General features: G+C 42.2%; 1 pseudogene; it reads right to left on the reverse strand.

Annotated features, from left to right (window-relative positions):
* Positions 1-5,744: 5,744 nt before the first annotated feature.
* LOC109107089 lies at positions 5,745-20,429 on the reverse strand (annotated as a pseudogene).
* Positions 20,430-21,789: the final 1,360 nt, after the last annotated feature.

Raw genomic sequence — 21,789 nt, forward strand, 5'->3', positions numbered from 1 at the left:
CTATTGTCTGGAGATTTGTAGAACAGGTGCAACAGGCTCATCAGTAGGGGTTCAATCTTCAGCTGGCTGGCAGGAGCAGTGGCAGCTGGCAGTAATGATTCTGGCAGGTCAATGGCTGCCAGTACACCTTGGCAAGTTTCATCAACTTTAGATTTTGTTCTGCATTCCTCCCTATCTAGCTCTGGCGAATTACATTCATATATTATTGTGCATCTGTTGATATGATTATGGTAATTTTATCCTAATTAAAACTGTCAAATGCCAGTGATCCTGACTGGCCAGCCACGCGCTGTTATACCACTCTGCCAGCGACTGCCTTATTTGGAATAAACCCCCCTAAAACGTCAATCATAAAAAAGAACAGATTCAATAAAATATATTCATAAAATTGAAACAAACATTACCTTGCAGCGAGAGTGATAGGTTACGCGTTATACTCACAGCTCAAAAGCGGCTGTTTGGATTCAGCGGCTTGCGATGCGACCAGCCGTGATCACAGTCATTTGACTGTTTTAATTAGGATTAAATTACCTAAAACACAAATTAAGTAAAAGAGCGTAATCATATTAACAGGTGATTAATAATATATAAATGTAATTCAACAAAGCTAGAGAGGGAAGAACGCAAAAATCAACGATTGCTGACACTTGCCAAGTTGGTCATGTGACCTTTTTTTAAAAACTTGCTGGATTAATTCAAACACTGAAGAACTGTAAAATGTGTAATGAATATGTTATATGGTGCATAATTAGCAAAACGCCCCTCTCTATGGTTTATTTTTCTGTCTGACTAATGAGTTTATGGTCACAAATATGTTTTTTTCTGAGGTAAATATGACGTTACGTGACAAGTCGTTATACTGACGTCTTTGCGCGGCCGAAACACTGATTGAGAAATGAGACAGGATATGGATTGTAAAGTTGTACCCTTTTTTTTTTTTTTTTTTTTTTTTTTTACTTAACTTCGGATGTTTAGTTATGACTCATGTTTATTTTGTGCTGAAGCTGGTATTAATGGTGAGGAGATGATTAGTTCACATGCGCTACGCGCTGCCGCGTCTGTTGAACTGCAGCAATCTGTCACTCCAGATTAAACAGCGCCAAAACTGCATTTATTGTTTGAACACTGCAATACAATGGACATAATTTGAAATCTGAAACTTTGTTTTACATTAAAAGTACCAAAGCACAATGCTTATTGCGATATATTGGATGGGTTCTTCCGCAGGACGCACGCAGTTCTGTTTATTAACCGCTAGAGCGCCAAACGTTACAGACTGCAGCTTTAAGACAAAACCAACTGTGTTTGAGGATATTTGCCAGGGCGGCCATTTTGACTTTTTTTTGTGTGTGTGTGTGTGTGTGTGTATTTGGCTGCTTAAGCGCAATTAGCTGGGAAAAACAACTCAATTTGACACTCTGTTTTTGCGAGGCAGCTAAAAACTGTTGTGGAGTGAGCGAGTACCAAATGGTTTAAAAAGACTTAAAAAGATGTGTAAATGATACAGGTCTGTGATGGTGCAACAGTGGCCCGATTAGGATAAGTCCCGAAACACAAAAAAGTTTCATATCACACTTGTAGTGCAAGTGAGAAAAAAGTTGCCATCCAGCTCACGCATTTTTGATCCAGCTTAACATAAATTTGATGGCCTCTAGAATATTTTGTTGTATGAATATCTGAACATGCAATACATCACAACAAAGAACAGATCCTTTATTTTTAAAAGTAACACTTTACGGTAAGGGTACACAAATTACTATGAATTAATGCATAAATTAATGTGTGAATTATGCATTACTTCATGCATTAATTATCTCATGAATTATCAGGAACTAACATGAGTTCATAATCTTTCATTCATGACTTCATGGATGAACAACACCTTAATTAAGACATTAAGTAAGGTGAGTACATCATCGTGATTTATGATTTATTACACATGATCATGATGATATAGATGTATAGTAATGCATAATTCACACATTAATTTATCCATTAATTCATGGTAATTTGTGTACCCTTACCGTAAAGTGTTACCCTTTTAAACAAAAAATGTGTTTTATTCTAGCTTTAAGCATTCTTTTTTCAATCAACACTTGTATGTTATTAAAGAACAGGTCACATGGTATTTTAAAGTGTCCTAATATTGTGTTGGAGTCCCCTACAACAGGTTTAAATGCATCTAAGGTCAGAAAACATTGTACTTTTCTCAGAATATACATTTAATAATATTTGCCAATGATTTCGAAACATTCCTAGCAAGTTCGGAGCAAACCCCTCCCTTCCGTAAGCCTACTCTGCTCTGATTGGTCAGCTGGTCAAGCCTGTTGTGATTGGCACAGAGAGAAGTCCTTGAGCCAGTTAGCCTGCGTTACCAAAGCACCTTCACATAAAACAATAATATAGTGCTGTTACGTTCCCCCATTCTAATCTAGGGGCAGGAAAGAAGCGTAACAAAAATTTGCGGGGAACTCCCGTCTCCAGGTCCCAGGACAAACACAAAATTCACACCAGTTTTAAATATAAGACAACATACAAGGTTTATTTTAAATTAATCAGTGGGATACAAACAGAAGGCTTCAGGAGGGGAAATAGCCAAAATAACAAACAAAAGAAACTCTGAGGGTTTGTGAAAATACCTTACCTAGCATTAAAAGAAAAAAGGAAATAAAAGACAGACACTTCCCTTAATCCCTCTCTATTCAAACACAGTAGAAAACATAGATTCTCAAATTAAAGGTCATCCTCCGCCCTACAAATGATCTCACAATAAAAATAGAACAAAATTGACAAACATAATCTTGATGGTAAATCTGGCCACACAGGCCAACACAGCACAACTGCATACAACTAGGGGTTACTGTAACACTCCAACTATTAATGGCAACTGTTCACACAGAGTTACCAGACTCGAAAGAAGTTAGCACACAGCATACCTTCTTTAGTGTTTACACCACCCCAACAAGTTACAACACACTGAAGGTGACAAGTGCTGGGACCGGAAGATGACAGTCACTCAGAAGCAAGCCTCAGCCTCTCTCTCTCCGTTTGGAAGTTTCTGGGTCTTTTATATAGTGCTCCACCCACACCTTAATGAGCGGGAACACAATTCAGGTGGCACTCCAAACCTGTGACGTGGATAGGAGGAGCAACAGAAGCACAACAGAAAAGCACTACATTTTACACCAGCAAATGAAAATACACAGACGTCCCTATGGACGTAACAGTGCGCCAATCCATTCTTATAATGACATAAAATACACAAACACTTATGCAAGCGAATCGTGCACACCGCTAATGTTTAGCTGCTAAACTGTGAACACTTGGTGGATATGTTAGCCGAGTGCTAACTGTCAACACTTGGTAAACAATACAGTTTGTAAACCAAAATATGTCTTCTGTAAGGTTTGAAGAACGACAGACAAAAGACGCTCTGTCTTAACTTTTAATCAGAATACAGAAAGCACTGTATCACAGATGTATAACTAACTCGCTCGTCTCTCCCGCATTAACCCTGTAACTGCCGGTACAGCACAATAAACAACAATTTCACTATGATTATAAAGTCTGTGTGCTACACTACATTCTTTATGATTAAATGAATTAGAACGACGTCAGTATACAATAATCAACACATTCTTAGGAAATAGTGGGTTTACAGCAAATTATCAGAACTACTTCAGTAAGACAGTTACAGTGGGTACGGAAAGTATTCAGACCCCCTTAGATTTTTCACTCTTTGTTATATTGCAGCCATTTGCTAAAATCATTTAAGTTCATTTTTTTTTTTTTTCCTCATTAATGTACACACAGCACCCCATATTGACAGAAAAATACAGAATTGTTGACATTTTTGCAGATTTATTAAAAAAGAATAACTGAAATATCACATGGTCCTAAGTATTCAGACCCTTTGCTGTGACACTCATATATTTAGCTCAGGTGCTGTCCATTTCTTCTGATCATCCTTGAGATGGTTCTACACCTTCATTTGAGTCCAGCTGTGTTTGATTATACTGATTGGACTTGATTAGGAAAGCCACACACCCTGTCTATATAAGACCTTACAGCTCACAGTGCATGTCACGAGCAAATGAGAATCATGAGGTCAAAGGAACTGCCTGAAGAGCTCAGAGACAGAATTGTGGAAAGGCACAGATCTGGTAGTTTTTTAAATGAGACTTCTGCTGCACTTAAGGTTCCTAAGAGCACAGTGGCCTCCATAATCCTTAAATGGAAGACGTTTTGGATGACCAGAACCCTTCCTAGAGCTGGCCGTCTGGCCAAACTGAGCTATCGGGGGAGAAGAGACTTGGTGAGAGAGGTAAAGAAGAACCCAAAGATCACTGTGGCTGAGCTCCAGAGATGCAGTCGGGAGATGGGAGAAAGTTATAGAAAGTCAACCATCACTGCAGCCCTCCACCAGTCGGGGCTTTATGGCAGAGTGGCCCGACGGAAGCCTTTCCTCAGTGTAAGACACATGAAAACACACCTGAAGGACTCCAAGATGGTGAGAAATAAGATTCTCTGGTCTGTTGTGATTAAGTTGGAGATTTTTGGGATTAACTCTAAGCTTTATGTGTGGAGAAAACCAGGCACTGCTCATCACCTGTCCAATATAGTCCCAACAGTGAAGCATGGTGGTGGCAGCATCATGCTGTGGGGTGTTCTTCAGCTGCAGGGACAGGACGACTGGTTGCAATCGAGGTAAAGATGAATGCGGACAAGTACAGGGATATCCTGGACGAAAACCTTCTCCAGAGTGCTCAGGACCTCAGACTGGGCCGAAGGTTCACCTTCCAACAAGACAACAACCCTAAGCACACAGCTAAAATAACGAAGGAGTGGCTTCACAACAACTCCGTGACTGTTCTTGAATGGCCCAGCCAGAGCCCTGACTTAAACCCAATGAGCATCTCTGGAGAGACCTGAAAATGGCTGTCCACCAACGTTTACCATCCAACCTGACAGAACTGGAGAGGATCTGCAAGGAGGAATGGCAGAGGATCCCAAATCCAGGTTTGAAAAACTTGTTGCATCTTTCCCAAAAAAAACTCATGGCTGTATTAGATCAAAAGGGTGCTTCTACTAAATACTGAGCAAAGGGTCTGAATACTTAGGACCATGTGATATTTCATTTTTTCTTTTTTAATAAATCTGCAAAAATGTCAACAATTCTGTTTTTTTCTGTCAATATGGGGTGCTGTGTGTACATTAATGAGGAAAAAAATGAACATAAATGATTTTAGCAAATGGCTGCAATATAACAAAGAGTGAAAAATTCAAGGGGGTCTGAATTCTTTCCGTACCCACTGTATATTGTGCTTTACCTGGAAACCTAAAGCTGCACTAGGTATACATCACATATTAGCACAAAAACTTGATATTTTGAGCACTCAATTGAAAATGTACGCATAACCAGTGTTGGGCAAGTTACTCTGAAAATGTAATCAAATTACTGATTTCTCCTTTTAAAAGTAATCAGTTACTGTTCTGATTACTTTATTTCAAAAGTAATTTGTAAGATTACTAGTTACATTACTTTTTTCTCCATGAAATTTATGAAATCCCAGCATACACGCTCTTGATAAATATTTGTTATTAAAGCATCAACATTCACAGAACAGTTATTTTTAACTAATGCTGCGTGCATGGTTTGGCAGAATGCCAGCAAAGAGCGCTGCATTTATAATCTCTAAAAGACATCTCAGTTCATCGCAATCTCACAAATATCTGTTATAACACAATTAATATATGCATAATGAATCTTTCATAATGTCTACAATTCGTGTTATAATGAGAGGATTCGTGAGCACGCAAATTTCAGCACTGCATTGCTCAACACTGCAAACACGTGTTAGAGCCTTAATAGAAACTCTGCATACGCTTGCAGCAGTTAATCGTTTATATTTTATATTAGTAAATGTTGCTTTGTGCAATGGATGAACAACCATTTATTTGTTTTAGATATTTTATGTTTAGATATTTCTATTTTGCGTCAGTCCTGTGAATCATTTTCACACGAGTTCTCCCGCTCACAGCAGCATCCCGCGCCGCACTCGGTTGCTTCGGGTCTCGCGGGAGCAGGTCTCTAATCCACTGAATGCACTTGACTTGACAGTGCGTGTGCTACATCCTTTTTGCAATCTCTAGATTATAAAACACTGCATTCTGTCAGCAATGTAATGCCGCAGTAACATATAGAGACCTCGGATTGTAACCATACTCTAATTACAATTTTGAAAATTATAATGCTTTAGATCACTCCGTTACTAAAAAAGTAATCAAATTACTGAAACACATTACTGCCCAACACTGCACATAACTTATCAATTGCACTTGTTAGCTTGTTAGTCCAAATTAAGAAGATTAGAAGCCAATGAAGATAAAAGCCAAGATTAGAGAATCAGTCCTTGGTGAAATGACATGCACACAACAAAAGGTTTGAATAGTATTTCTGTGGTAAGACACAGCGTCTTCTTAAACATTATGTTAACACACTAACTAGCAGGAGTGTGTGTGGTCAGGTCAGACTCTGTTGGTATTTCGCAGGCAGGCAGGGATTATGCAAATGTGTTACCCAGTGACGTATACCCGTAACAGGCAAAAGATTTGAAAATATGACGACTCGTTAAGGTGATTCAGAACTGGCTCTTTCTTTTGAGATACAATATCTTTATTTATCATGCACATTTTTGATTAACAATTTTGCAGATAATTGCAGGATTTAAATTGTGACCATTTTAGTCGCACATGGTTTTCATGTATATGACCGCATGAGCACACACATATGAATGACTTCTCTCTCATGTGAATCCTCATGTGGTTTCCTTTACATGTTAGTCATTTTCCACACATTTGAATGGTTTCTCTCTTTTGTGAATTCTCAGGTGAATCTTAAGAGATCCTTTTTGTGTGAAGCTCTTCCCACACAGTTTGCAGGTGTACGGCCTCTCTCCAGTGTGAAGTCTCATGTGATTGCTGATGCTATTTTTATAACGAAACCTCTTTCCACACTGATCACATGCGAACAACTTCTCTCCATTGTGATTTTTCATGTGGTGATTAAGGGTTTTTTTTGTGTGTGAAACTCTTTCCACACAGAGAGCAAGTATAAGGTTACTCTCCCGTGTGAACCTTCATGTGGACTTCAAGGCTTTGTTTATCAGTGGAACTTTTTCCACACTTTCGGCAGGTGAAAGATTTCTCTTGAATGTGAATGTTCATGTGGTAATTAAAGGTGTTTTTATGTGCAAAACACTTTACACATTGGGTGCAAATGTAAGGTTTCTCTCCTAGTGTGAATTCTCATGTGGACTTTAAGGTTTCCATTTTGAGTGAAACTCTTTCCACACTCTTGGCAGGTGAAAGATCTCTCTCTAGTGTGAACTCTCATGTGTTTCTTAAGGTTTAGTTCGGCTGTGAAACTCTTTCCACACTCTTGGCAGGTGAAAGATCTCTCTCTAGTGTGAACTCTCATGTGTTTCTTAAGGTTTAGTTCGGCTGTGAAACTCTTTCCACACTCTTGGCAGGTGAAAGATCTCTCTCTAGTGTGAACTCTCATGTGATTCCTAAGGTTTAGTTCGGCTGTGAAGCTCTTTCCACACTCTTGGCAGGTGAACGGCTTCTCTCCAGTGTGAACCATCATGTGGACTTTAAGGTTTCCATTTTGAGAGAAACTTTTCCCACACTGTTGGCAGGTGAACGGCTTCTCTCCAGTGTGAACCCTCATGTGATTCCTAAGGTTTAGTTCGGTTGTGAAGCTCTTTCCACACTGTTGGCAGGTGAACGGCTTCTCTCCAGTGTGAACTCTCATGTGGAGTACGAGTTTTTTTTTTTTGACTAAAACACTTTCCACACTGACAGCAAGTGAATAAACCGTTTGATTTGGTCATCTGAACTTTTTTTGTGAGGAAGTCTTCTTAGTGGATTTCCCCCTAGTCATAAAATCATGATGATTTTTGTCTTCCTTCTCATTCAGTTTCTGACTGTCCTCTTTCAGCACTGTGAGGTCTAAAGTGAAAAAAGACAAATACAAGTTAACCCAAATTTGACTTCACAAAGCAACAGACATCAAAGCAACATAAATCAATAAAACCAACAACATGTATGTTAGATACTACACACACTAAGCTACCATAATATGAGTTTTCTCAGAATCCATCATCTCTTCTCAATATTCTGAACTTTTCACCTTCTTTAAAACAAGTCCACAAAAAACAAAACAAAACTGTAGTCTAAGAAAGCTGACAGTTATCAAACCCATTATCACATGACCCAGGAGAAAAGACCAATCCCAAATTTGTCAATTATGTCTAAAATATATATATAAAAAAATGGTGTCCTCCTCTCAACTATGTTCAGTGTTGTAGAGAAACAGTATTTCAGTCAGGATTTAAGCCAATTCATTGCACAGAAACCTTCCTTACCATGTTCCTTGGTATGCTATTTGATCAATCAGCAACATAGACCATAACATTCTCTTGCATAGCTTAAGAATTATGTTGGCATTTGTGCACAAGAATTAACATTTTATGATTAAACATGGTTTAGGTCCTATCTGTCAGATTGCCATCACATGTATATGAATAGATGTCTCAAACACAAGTATGGTGTACCACAGGGCTCTGTATTAAGTCCTCTGATTTTTTTCATTGTTTATGCTTCACTTGTTTATGTTGGACATTATCATTAGATTTTGCAGTTACGACAATGATTATTCAGTTTTATATTTTCTCACAACCTGACAAAACTTCAGAGTGTTTGATGATATGAACGATGGGATAGCTAGTAATCTTCTTCTATAAAATTGTCAAAACTAAGATATTAAAGGGATAATATTTTTAGGTGAACTATCCCTTTAATTATTTACCCAAAAAAATCTATACATAAGGTGCTAGACCTCAATTTAGGTACTGTTATGACATTTTCTACATATAAGAACCCAGGTGTTGTGTTGACAGCTGCAATTTGACGGTTTGCAATTTGCAATTTGAATGCAGTGGCTATATCCAAAAAATATGATCACATCAGCCCTATTTTGGCATCCCTTTATTGTTCTATAGGCCTATAGGTGTGCTTGGGCTGTTGGGGAAAACTTAAAGAAAAATTGACAATACAATGTGTAAAAAAAAATCATCTTAAGGTACCTCTATCTTAAGTATTATACAGCTAAATCTAAAAATATCTGCTATATCATATACTACAGTTGTGTACCACAGAAACTTTCTCTGCTTATTTGATGAAATGGGCAACTCATGGAGGGAAAATGCTTTGAGAGCCATATGTCAAAAGCAAAGTGAAATGAAGCCCAGAACCAGGGAGTGACAGGCCACTAGAGGACTCCATGAGAACCACATGGTTAAAACTGTTAGTTATCTACGAGAAACACACAGTGGTGTTTCGTTACTGAATGATTCAGCTTACAAATCGTTTGAAACCACTGCTCACTCATTAAGATTTGCATTTGATTCAATTCAATTGCATTTGTGGTTTTAGTTTTTAGTAATTTATTTAAAAATTGTCTCACGACATTACTTATACAATTGTGACTGCTGTGTAAATGCATCTATGCCACTCATGAGCAGCAAAATACAATGGGCCTAATTTATGAAACACAAACAGCATTATGAACAACACAGGAAAATCAATCTGTTCTAATGTACATTTTTGGAATCCTTGAAAGTTTTCATATTTTCAAAATGTTGGTACACAAAAAATTTACACCTGCTCTTAATCATGTGTAAATGGTATGTAAAACATCTGAATATTTAGTTTACTTTTTTTAGGCAAACTGGTGACACTGCATTTTGATAACACTATATGTACCATAATATTTCATGGTCAAGGTCAAGGTCAAGGTAGCATTTTTTGTGTAATTTGTTTTAGATTTGTTTTAGTTTTGGGAAATCAAGACATAACACATATAACATACAACATATAAAATGAAATAAGAGTAAAACACATTTCAATTCCAAAAACCTACATCATAAAAACAGTACATATATCGTATATCAATACACAACACAGTCCTCAGTTCCTGCCTCTTGTACCCTCTATTACCATTATTTATCTTCCTGCATTTGCTCATTGATTAATTTAATAGACAACGGTAAAAATGAATATTTATATCGGTTATACTTGCATAATGTAACCCTGTATCTCCGACCAGAGTTCATCAGCGTATACTCAGGATACAACACATGCGAAGAGTCTAAAAAAATCTTGTTGGCGTGCTGGGTGATACAAAGCTCAAAAATATCCTGTAAAGAGCTAATTGTCTGTGTCCCCATGATTTTTCCTGCCACTCTCAACACGTTATTTATTTTGTCTCTCAATTTTACTGTTAAACTTCCGAACCAAACAATAATTCCATATCTTAAAACAGACTCAATCGTTACTTTATAAAAAATTAACATGATATTACTGCTCACTCCAAACAATCGTAATCTCCGTAAAAAATGTAAATGCTGGTGGATCCTTGTGCACACCCATGATACATGTGTGTGCCACTTAAACTCACTATCAATGTAAACCCCCAAATATTTATAGTTCATGAGTTTGTTTGCCCATATGCTATGCAATATTTAAGCTACTGAGGTTAAAATTAATTGGCTTACTGTAAGGGACTTCAACTCCAGCTCTGATTAACTAGTGCTTGGAAAACAAGTGTAAATGGCAAGATATTTAAATTTTGTTGATGGGGTTGAGGAGATGGAGGAATGCTGAAAATAGCAGATGCCTGAGCAAGATGAGCACTGCTTATGTGCTCCGGCAGTTAAAGGGATCATATGATGCTGCTAAAAAGAACTTTATTTTGTGTATTTGGTGTAATGCAATGTGTTTATGTGGTTTAAGGTTCAAAAAACATTATTTTCCACATAAAGTACATTATTGTTTCTCCTCTTTGCCCCGCCTTTCTGAAACGCATAATATTTTACAAAGCTCATCGGTCTGAAAAGCGAGGTGTGCTCTAAGGGAACAAGCGTTGTGTGTATGGGAAAAATCTCCTTTTTCCATTCTGCTGAAGCCTGATTTGTTCATGTTTGTGTAGCTGCACAAACCAAATGGCGCTTCGACCTGCCAGAAGGGCCCGTAGCGCCATTCATCAGATCATTCGACTGAAGCGACAGTCATCGATTTGCGCAGCTTGTAGTGCGGCAAGTGACATAACAGTCGTTCCCTTATTTCAGGGAACTGAGGTTACGTCAAGTAACCGAAAGCGTTTCCATTCGAACATTCACTCTCATTTTGTGTATGGGAACGATTCCAATCATGTCGCACAAATAGCAACAATCACATGCTGCTCTGCGAGCCCAGTGTTAGAGCACTAATAAGGCTCCTAAGGAACTTGGACATTATCTCGCCCTGAGCTTAGCTGAGGGCTTGAGAAACTACTTCCCACAAGGGAGGTTAGACAGATAGAATCCGCGCCTGCACAGATCTCACTGATAGATATGGCGCTGGACCACGCCCATGAGGAGGCCATTCCCCATTCACCAATAAGGCATTCCAATCCTTCAGATGCATAAGCCAAAGCTATTGCATCAACAATCCAGCAAGACAGTCTTTGCTTTGTAGCCGGCAGACCCTTCTGGCGTCCTCCAAAGCAAATAAACAGACTGCCTGAACGGTTTAGAACATTCCACATAGACTCTCAGAGCCCTAACAGGGCAGAGCGTGTTCGGTCCCTTCTCACCGTCTGTAGCGGGGAGCGCCAATAGGGATATTACTTGCGCTCTAAAAGGAGTAGAGAGCACTTTAGGAACATAGCCGTGTCTCGGTTTCAAAATGACCTTGCAGTCATTAAGCCCAAACTCAATGGATGTGGATGGGGTGCGCCCCTTATCCAGCAGCTCTTACAGAAAAGTCAGCACGTAGGACACATCACATGAAAACGGGTTCAGTTGCCTTGCAGAGCAATTGAAAAGTGAAAGTGAAAGTCATGACATTTACCAAGTATGGTAACCCATACTCGGAATTGGTGCTCTGCATTTAACCCATCCAAGTGCACACACACAGCAGTGTGAGAAGTGCATACACTGTGAACACACATCCGCAGCAGTGGGCAGCTATATCCAGCACCCGGGGAGCAACTGGGGGTTCAGTGCCTTGCTCAAGGGCACTTCAGCCATGGGTATTGACGGTGGAAGAGAGCGCTGTTCATTCACTCTCTCCCACCTACAACTCCTGCCAGCACCGAGACTCGAACTGACGACCTTCGGGTTACTAGTCCAACTCTCTAACCATTAGGCCACAGCTGCGGAATACTGAAAATTTCTGGCCACAGAGCCGTCTCGTAGATGGCGCTCTTGCCTCAAGAATAGTGTTACTTACTCTCGCTGGGAGCCTATCAGACTCCTGTCGAGGCAACAAATCATGCCTTTCGCCTGCGAGAGAAGGTCCCTCCTCAAAGGGATGGGCCACAGGGCCATCGTTATGAGTTGTATCAGCTCTGGAAACCAAGCCTGGTTTCTTCAAAGCGGAGCTACTAAGAGGAGGGAGCATTTGGTTTCCCTGACTCGCCTGATGACTTGGGGAATCAGGGCGATAGGAGGAAACGCATACAGGCGAGCCCTGGGCCAGTCGTTGGCCAGGGCATCTCGCTGTATCGAGAAAAATGTTGGCCAATGAGAGTTGTCTTCTGAGGTGAAGAGGTTGACCTCTGCCTTCCCAAAGACCGCCCAAATTCACTGTACCATCTGAGGATGTAGTGCCCAATCGCCTGGGGCTACTTTGCCTCTGGACAGCATGTCCGATCCCAGATTCAGCTTGCCCGGCCCATGAACCACCCTTAGCGAGAGGAGTTACTTTTGTGCCCAAAGAAGGAGGTGACGAACCAACCTGTATAAGGCGTGAGACCTGAGGCCACCTTGGTGATTGATATAAGAAACCACTGTCATGCTGTCCGAACGGACCAGAACGTGGTGACCCCTGATGGCCGGAAGGAAGGTTTTCAGGGCTAAGGAGACCGCCAACATTTCCAGGCAGTTGATATGTAGGCATTGCTGCTGAGCTGCCCAGGAGCCGAATACCAATTGCCTTCCAACAGGTGAGTGGTCTTCCAGGGGTCCACAGCTTTGATACAGCGGTGGCTCACCCTGACCAGAAAACTCTTCAGACGACAAGCATGAAGGGGCCGCATGTGAATCAAGTCCAGTGGAGTCACAGAGGCGGCAGCAGCCATAAGGTCGAGTAACCTCTGAAAAACCCTCAGGGGGCGTGTCGTCCCCGGTTTGAGGGAAGCCATCAATCGCTGAATCGTCAGGGATCGGTCCGTCGTATGGGCAACAACTGGCTCTTGTGTGGGTTGATAACCAACCCGTGGCACTCTAAATGACTGAGTAACAGTTCTTTGTGTGCGATCAGTTCCCGTTCTGATCTGGCTAGAATAAGCCAATCGTCGAGGTAGTTCAATACACGGATTCCCATCTGCCTATGCGCTTCGTAAAAGTGCGAGGGGCCAGGGACAGTCCAAACGGAAGGACTGCATACTGATAGGCCACTCCCTCGAACGCGAATCTCAAGAACGGTATATGACGGGGGCTATGTGGATGTGAAAGTAAGCATCTTTCAAATCCAGTCAAAAACCAATCCTCGGGGCAAATATGCGCAAGAATTTTTTTGACCGTCATCATCTTGAACAACCAGCGCATAAGCAAGCTGTTCAGATGTTTGAGATCTAGAATGGGTCTGAGCCCACTGTCTCTCTTTGGGATGAGGAAATAGCGGCTGAAAAATCCTGACTCACTGTTCGCTGGAGGCACTATTTCCACAGCACCTTTTGCAAGCAGTGTTTGCACCTCCTGCCGGAGAACAATAGCTTCGTTGTCCGGAACAGAGATTTGAATAACGCCTATGAAGCCGGGCGGTCTGCAAGAGAACAGCAGCGAGTAGCCTTGTCGAATTGTTTCTAAAACCCATCTCGATATTCCCAGAATGGCTGCCAAGGCCATGTAATGGGAGGCTAGAGGCTTTATTTTCTCGAACGAGAGATCGCCTTGAAAGAGTGGGGAGTCTGCATTCGTGTAAGTGTTTGTGAGAGAATGAGGAAATTTGCTCTTTAAAGTATGTGGGTCCGCTATCACAGCGGTAAAATATTCAGGTATGCACAGCACCTGCAGGACGTGACCCACTGAAAACTAAACTCCATCTCTCAGAGATCTTCGAAGAGGTGAGGAGTGAAGGCGAGCTGTTCTTCGGGGCGTTCCGGCTGAAGCGAGAACGGAACCCCTCCTTTTCCTCTCTAGCGCCTCAGGACGGCTTCAGCGGCTCGGAGGCCAGCACAACGCGTGGACGGGGACCCTGACGCCTTGGAAGGGGGAAGCGTTTCGCCGGCCGGGGGTGCAGTTTCAGCCCAGGTTCCATCTTCCGCTGAGACTGATGCTATGCTGGTTTTGCAGGCTGAGCAGCAGGACTCTTCTGGTGGCCTGCGGCTGCGGGGCCAGCGTGTTTAGGGAGGAAGTGACACAGCGCCTGCGACATCTTCTGAGCCTCCGAAAGCCGTTCAGTGAACCAATCTACAGCAGAGCCGAATAGCCCTTTCGGTGAGAGTGGTGAGTCAAGGAAGGCCATTTTCTCGGCTTCCCTGATCTCTCAGCGTTAGCCAGAGGTGGCGCTCCAGCACCACCAGATTGGCCATGGTCTTGCCGATCGCCTGTGCTGTGGCCTTTGTAGCGCGCAGAGCCAGATCTGTTGCTGTACACAGCTCTTTGAAGGCCTCCTGGTGCTCTTGGCCAAACTCGTCCGTAGCTTGAACACTTGAAGAATCACCATCGTATGCAGCGCCGAGCCGGCCTGTCCTGCTACAGCATGAGTCCTGTTGGCAATGGCCGAGGTGGTCTTGCAGGGCTTGGAAAGCTGCGCTGCATGGCCCTTTAAGCCGAGGGCGGATGGTGGGCACAGACGTGCAGTGATCACTTTCTCCAGAGGGGGGAGTTTGGCGTACCCTCTTTTGTCAGCGCGGTAGATTGTGGTTAGAGGTTATTGAGTCGAGGGGTTTACCCGTGCCGAATAGGGGGTGCGCCACGTCTTGGTGAGCTCGTCGTGGATGGCTGGCATGAACGGGGCTGGGCACTGGTGAGAGGATTGCTGGCGGGTCTCTGGCAAAAACCACTCATCCAGTAAGCCATGGGCGGGCTCGTCCGGAGCTGACCACTCGAGTCCCAGATCCTCCACAGCCTTTGCGAGGATGCAGATAAGCTCGGCGTCTGGCTTCGGCACCTGAGGGGAATTTGCTGGTTTGGGGTCTTGGTTGGGATGTGGCAAATTATTGTGTTTGTGTTGCTTCGGAGTTCTCGTTGTAGTCGGCGGTGACTTCTCTGTTTCTGACACGTCCTCTTTGGACGCGGCGAATGAGACCAGTCCACTCGCGGCTGAAGAGGGGCGCTAATCCTCACTTGTGAAGCACACTGAGGACGCAGGGAGGGCGGGGCACGCGGGTGCTGAGCCGACGTGACATTGTCTTGATGTTTCTTCTTGTTGGGAGGGTAGTAGGAAGGGTTTGCGAGTATGCGGATAAGCACTGAGTGAGATAATGTGACCCACGAGTGTAGGCGAGAGAGGCTCATGCTCTCACAGAAAGAGCACGAGCCATCAGCGAGTGCAGCCTCTGCATGGGCACAGCCGAGACAGCCGGCACACTTGCTTTGTCCGTCTTCATCGTGCAGGAGCTCCTTGCACAACCCACACTCGCGGCGCGACATTTGAAACAACGCGTGCTGAAAATTTGCTCTTTAGAAATTTGCTCTTTATGCTCCGGATGCCTGCAAAGATCGCGTCGCGTTGCTGCCTCGGCTACTTCCATGGTGATGAGCAGAGCTGGAGCTTCTTCCACGGCTTCTTTTTTGGTGTGGAGTGATGGAATTGTTGATCCTCGTCGCTGAAGGAGAATTGATCTGATGAATGGCGCTACGGGCCGACTTGTGTAGCGGTCGGCCCCGCCCCTTCTGGCGGGTCGAAGCGCCATTTGTTTGTGCAGCTACACAAACCTGAACAAATCAGGCTTCAGCAGAATGGAGGAAGGAGATTTTCCCATACACATAACGAGAGTGAACGTTCGAAAGGGAACCCATTACAAATTAGGCATTTGTTGCATCCAGTGGGGACATAATTACTGATTAAAATGACTTATGCTGTCTTTTTACGCATTGCATATCGCGCTGCATAAACATAAAACCATGTCTGCATTTGTGATCGGAGAAATGACAAACAACAAGCTCTAACAGTTACTCTACACTGCTCAAAACTCACGTTTGAATCATAAGTGGCAAATCCTTTACATATGTAAACGTACTTACAGGCTGTGAGTCAGAAGCGCCAGACTGTCCTTGCAAAATTAGAATTGCCCCACTTTATAGAAACAGCCACCAGCATTTTAGGCTACTCTCAGAAGAAACAGTCCTTGTCCTCCGCAAAATGTGCAGCATACATCTGAATATCTGGGTTGGACTTTTCTGGAACAGTGTTGTAAATACAACTTAATCACTGATTTCAAGTCGAGTCCTCTTTTGGAAGGCCAAACAAAGTAGTTTTGCTTTCACAACAAAATGCACAGCGTCTCCACAACATGGCAGCAGCGGCAACAGAGAGAATAAAAGTTACACCGCCTTTTTTTGTGTGTGAACATTTGGGCGGTGTTATGCAAATATTCCCACATCGTGACGTAGAGATGTGGGGGTGTGTTAGAACGAGCCGTTTTAGGGGGTGTGGTTAACTCTTAACTTTTATAAAGAATATCTCTTTGGATTTGAGACTTTAGTCTTGCAACTTCACAGATCTTGTTTATGCACCAAGAGCTTGTAACATTCCAAAGAGAAAGAAAAAATTGAAATCGCATCATATGACCCCTTTAAATGAAATATTAGATGAAAGTTAACAATTAGTGAAACATGAATTTTTTTTTTTATATATACATTTATGCAAAACAGTATTTTTCTGCGAGCTTAAAGTGGAAGTGAAGCAGTCAGTTAACATTATTTAGTAAAGTGATTTCCACTTTGATTAAAAATATATAACAAACATGATTAATGCAACCATTTTAAAGAAAAAAAGAATGTTATGTTATAGCTTTTGTTGCAAGGGCGCCGCCATCTTGCAGTACCACCATGTGTGAAGTCACGGGGTTGGTTCGCTCTGATGGCCAGTGCAGTAATATAAGCATTTCTCTACATTTTCTTCATACAAATGTTATTTTAACACAAATAATGTGGTTTCCACCATAATTTGGATGAATACTGGTTTCCCATACATTGATTTATTTGTGGCGGCTCGCCACAATATCCACGTTAGGGTTGGGCGATGTCTTCAAATTTGGCATCGGACGATGTCTACAGTGAAACATCGCGATGGACGATGACATCGGCGGGGGGATTGGGGGAGGTGTGCCCGAAGCGTGAATCCTTATAAGGGAAAAAAACAACTAACAATTCCTAACACTGTGTCTACACTGGATGCGAGCGGTGCGGCGTGACAAAATACTATAGAACCACTGATCTATAATAGAGATTCATTATAGATCAGTCAATAGAACTCAGTATAATCAGTGATGCTGTCTACACTGGATGCAGCGTGGCATGACACCACAAATCCCTGACAGTAAACTGCTGCCGCGTTCTGTTTATGACGTGCTGACACAAAATTAGACAGACTTTAATAGCTGATGCGGCTCGGCGCCACACGACAACTTTCGCGTCCGGCGTAGACACTGTGTAAAGGCGGTCGCACACCGGACGAGAAGCGCTGCGCCGTGTCTAGGACATCTCGAGGTATTGCACACCGGACGCGCACATTCTATATGCACAAGCTCAATTTCCAGCTTTTTTCATATAAAACTATGCAGATGTCGCTCTGTGGTGCGGCAGGAATTTGAACAGCGTCCTGAGTCGTAGCTGGGCAGGCCGCGGGATCGAGTTCGAGTCGGACAGACCGCGGGACAACGCCGAAAAAGCGCGGACAGACGCCGAAAAACTCGTAGAAAACAATGTGTTCGAATTTTAAAGACGTGGCGCAGCGCTGCGCTTCTCATCCGGTGTGCGACCCCCTTAATGAGAGATGACTGAGAACGATGGGGAATGATTTGCAGATCCTCAGTACCACTGACAAACATATAATCTTGTAAAATGTGTGGTAGTATAGACAGAGTACGTGCGATCGCGAATCTCGAAAGTGATAGTAAAACTAAAAAACGATCGTGCATTCAAAAAGGGGCGGGGGGCATCACGATGGGGGAGACAATTTGTGATTTCTATCAGCGTTTGTAGGTTGGGGATGGCATTTTATGTTTGCCCAACCCTAATTGATTTTTTTGTGAAAGAAATATCCACCGCCCCCTGCCATCAGCTCCCGCGTCTCACACACACAAGCGCAACTTTAGCACTATATTTAGCAACTTTCAGAACCTTTTAGCAACTTTTTTCTATAAAAGGTACATACTGACAAACCTAGTGACTTTTTTGGATAAACCTTAGCTATGGTTCAGTTCAGTTGGAAGATTTCGCCAGCGCTGCCCTGCGAGCGCAAGGCCTGACTTCCCCGGCGCAGTGTCGTCTCTCTCGGTGTCTGTTCTGTGCAGTGGGCAGGAGAGAAGCAGTGCGTTCAGCTGGCCGTACCGCAGCAGACTCGTCAGTAATGGAGCTGATCCGTGCTGGTCGCTGAGGAAATACATCAACTTTGCACTGTGGCTCGCCGGATCGGCTTTCACCGTAGACGAAGCGGAGTCCAGCCCGGGGTCGTCACATGTTGTTGCTGCAAGCCAAGGTACGCTTCTTCGTAGAATCCGCCTGCCGCACCGTTCTCAAGCCTCCGGCCTCTGCTCACTCAAGGCCGTGGTGTGTGACGCGGTTTCGTTGAGAAAGCGAAACTACTTTGTTTGGCCTTCCAAAAGAAGACTCAACTAGAAATCATGTTTATATCATGTTTATAATGGGTTTTATGTTTATGTCTCGTTGCTCCGGCCGGACAGGGCATCACAACATTTCCGTCACACGCTTGAGGCATTCGGCCAATCACAACGCACTGGATAGCTGGCCAATCACAGCACACCTCGCTTTTCAGAGCGATGAGCTTTGTAGAAATCGACGCATATGTAAAATAATGTGTTTTTTTAACCTTAAACCGCATAAACACATTTCATTACACCAAATACACAAAATAATGTTCTTTTTAGCAGCTTCATATGACCCCTTTAAGCCATTCAAGCATGAGACAGCACGGAATAGAGTTCAATGCAGTACACACGCTGTGATAGACCTTTTCTGAAAGAGGTTTAAATGCGTTACTCGTGCGTTCTGATAGATCATTTCTGTTCACGCCGGCGCCGCACACACACACACACACACACACACACACACACACACACACACACACACACACACACAAAGCCACAGATGGGCTCGGACAGAAATTGAGTAGGATACAAAATTGAGCTTTTTTTAGGGGATTCATCAGCAAATGCACATAAAGCACGTCGGAATGACTTGAGAAGTATCGTTTTGTCTCGTATTGTTTCTGATCTGCACTTTACCTCAAACCAGCAGGTTCACGACTTCTTCAACCCCTAATACTGCTCGGCCCCATCGCCATATTTGCTCTAATGCATAGGTGATTGCACTTATTATGGACTTAACAGTGCTTTCAAGGTCCTCTTCCTCCATTTCAAAACAAGTGTGTGATGAAAATGTAGAGAAATGCTTATATTACTTCACTGACCAGTGGAGCGAACCAACCCCGTGACGTCACACACGGTGCTACTGCAAGACGGCGGCGCCCTTGCTCCAAAAGCTATAACAAAACATCCTTTTCTCTTTAAAATGGTAACATTAATCATGTTTGATACATATATATATTTTTTTATTAAAATGGAAGTTATTTTCCTGAATAATGTAAACTTGACGGAGTGCTTCATTTCCAGTTTAAAGGTGCAGTATCCAGAGCTCTCAAGTCTCACGCGTTCACCGTGAGTCACATGCATCTCAACCAGTTCACACGCTCTCACGCCACACCTCGTATTTCTCACGCTGAGAAGTAAGGGATAACTTTTCCCGCTCTATATACTATTGATAGACGAGTCGCAGGAGTACGGAGGGAAGTTCTCCGCCGAGTTCATAGCTGTCTCAGAGTTAAACGCCACCTACCAGCCAATCAGAAATAAGATTATTTTTCTCAGGCTCCTTTATTTATGTTCAGAAAAGTATCTATGCATTAACATTAAAGTGAAATCACTGAAGAAAACTGCTCATTTTATCAGGATAATAATTTGTTCATAAACTAAGTACTTTCCCCCGCTACGTTTGAGGCTCTGAATATTGTTAGCTTCCTTGTGCATTGCACAAAAACATTATAATAATGTTTTAATTATAACAAATGTTTTTACCTGTTTGTGTCTCAGTTTCTTCTTGTTTCAGACTGAATACTTCTTCAATCTTCACTTCTTCTCTCTCCTCTTTAATAAACTCCATCTCTGTTTGTTCCTCAGTTTCTTCTTGTTTCAGACTGAATACTTCTTCAATCTTCATGTCTTCTCTCTCCTCTTTAATAAACTCCATCTCTGTTTGTGTCTCAGTCTCTTCATGTTTCAGACTGAATACTTCTTTAATCTTCACTTCTTCTCTCTCCTCTTTAATAAACTCCATCTTTATAATAGTGTCTCTCAGTATCTTCAGCAGGAGTTTCTCTGTGTTTGAGATCAGAATAATTAACAGATAATAAATGCAATCTAAATCTCTGGGTGTGTCTCAATCAGCTCCCTAGCTCAGTAGTCAGCACACTAGTAAGGGAGTCAGTCAGAGTGAGAGTTAATGCACTTAAATCAGCTGATTTGCTAATAAACACTTAAAAACTAACGCTACAAATTAATAACAGAATGCAAGTCAAACCACTTTATAATGCGATGATTTCACTCTTTTAAAAGACGTTTGTTCTCCTTTAATTGACAGTGTTCGGTTCAGTTGACTCAGATGAGTTGGAGCTGTTTTTCTCCTCACTAGTGCCTATATATAAGTGCCTTATATCTGTATAATACTGATTGAACGCGCTGTACTGATTTAAACACTTCAGATGATTAAAAACACAAACCTTTCTCCAGCAGAATCACAGACGCGGGAGCGCGCGGCGCGGCCTTATGACTTCACGACGCCCCACCAAAATAAAACACAGACGCGGGAGCGCGCGGCCGAATGACGTCTATATTTATAATATAAAGTTTAAGTGTATGGAACGAAACTCTGAATATATAGAATGAAGATCTGATTATATGGAAAGAAATCGAATATATGGAATGAAAGTCTGAATATACATAGAATCAAAGTTTTAATATATAGAATAAAAGTCTGAATATCTAAAATGAATGTCTGAATATATGGAATGAAAGTCTGAATATATAAAATAAAAGTATTCCATCTAGGAAGTTATTTCCCTGCTGAAAAAAACAATAGAAACCATTACAGAATTTGTAATGGTTTTAATGGTTCTAATGGGAATTCTAATGGTTTTAATGGACACTGTAATGGTCTCTGTTGGTCTCTATTGGTAATTTGCTTTCTTCTATTGGTGGCATGTAATTGTCTATTGGATACCATTAAGGACCAACAGAACACCTTTGGAAACTTCTGGTGGTATCTACTGGACACCAGTAGAAACCATTATGACTCCAATAAATTAAGTGGTTTCTTTGGAAAACTGTAATGGTCTTAGTGGGTAGGCTAGACTGCTGAAAAAAAAATGTAAAAAAAATAAATGAAACACACAAACAATAGAAACCATTACAGAATTTGTAATGGTTTTAATGGTTCT

Source organism: Cyprinus carpio, unplaced genomic scaffold (genome assembly GCF_018340385.1).
Source record: "Cyprinus carpio isolate SPL01 unplaced genomic scaffold, ASM1834038v1 S000000168, whole genome shotgun sequence".
NCBI classification, from domain to species: Eukaryota; Metazoa; Chordata; class Actinopteri; order Cypriniformes; family Cyprinidae; genus Cyprinus; species Cyprinus carpio.